Genomic DNA, 1,274 nt, shown 5'->3' with positions numbered 1-1,274 from the left:
TTTAATGCTTAAAAAATATGCTTTAAATAGTATTATAAAAAAATATATTTAAAGCATATTAAAAACATCAATTAAACATGTTTTAGGTTTGCACCAACATTACTTTGATTTTAAGTGAAACTTAAAATTTTTTCTGTCTCTGACTCTTTTTTTATTTTTAAAACAAGATAGAGAGAGAGTTTTAAGTTTCACTTAAAAAAGTTCAAGTAACGTTACAATCCTAAACTGTTTAAAACACGTTTAAAACATGTTTTTTTTAAAACCACTCCTGATTAAATCATTACAAATCTAATTGCAAATGTATAGTAAAGTTCTAATTTGAACTTTCGAAATTTATATGTCGACACTGTTAATGATCTTGTACGCGCAATTATGAGTCAAGCTGCTGATGTCTTTGGTGACTCCTTGTCCTTCGCGTCGTTCGGCCCAACCTTGCCCACGGCCTGAATTGCCTGAAATACGTTGAAGCACTTCGCGCAGTGCCGAAGCGTCATGGAGATACATGCTTGCATGCTGTTCTCCACCGAACATAAACTCTCTCGGTACCGACGCAATCTTCGGCATGGCACACACAAAACGCGCACGTGTGCACACATTGTTTGTATATACACAGATAGATTTTTAATAACACGTTAAGGATATAGGCTGAATTATATATCGAGAGAGATAGCACACTGAGACAGATATGAACGCGCATGGAAAGCAACTTAGCGCCAGTAAGATATGAAACTTGGAAAACGTTTCCGGACATTGAAAGTAATGTTAAAATGTCATATTTCTTGCTGAGCGCAAATGTATGTTACCGCGAATGTCTTTGACCGCTGTTTTATTCAAAGATGAGATATGAAAATCGCCGCGAACGTATATCTTCCATGTATATCAAATGGTGTTAAGTGCGCTTTCTGCGCGATTTCTTCTCTGCGTTGCGTTCGAGAGCATTGCTCTACAGCGAATTCTCTTTGATTAGCCATATAGAAAACCTGCAATCTTTGCAATACGGTTTTCTCTGTGGAAAAATCTGAAATTTAATATTGTTATCAATATAAATTTCGGCACTCCCGGATGCGAATGACTGTTTTTCAACGGTGGTTCTAATGCGGTGCAATTCATTCCGGAGCACAGTCCTCCGTAAGCCGTCTTGTAAGCGCGACGAAAGACACGCTATCGCGTAACGCCACAACGAGCCTTAGCTGTTGTACGTTATTACATTATTTTTAATGATATTTCTTTATGTTCGAGGAGTAGACGCCTTAGCAAGCAATAGCTGTACTTTC

Source organism: Atta colombica, unplaced genomic scaffold (genome assembly GCF_001594045.1).
Source record: "Atta colombica isolate Treedump-2 unplaced genomic scaffold, Acol1.0 scaffold126, whole genome shotgun sequence".
Lineage (NCBI taxonomy): Eukaryota > Metazoa > Arthropoda > Insecta > Hymenoptera > Formicidae > Atta > Atta colombica.
The sequence above is the reverse complement of the archived record's forward strand: the minus strand, read 5'-3'. Positions refer to the sequence as shown.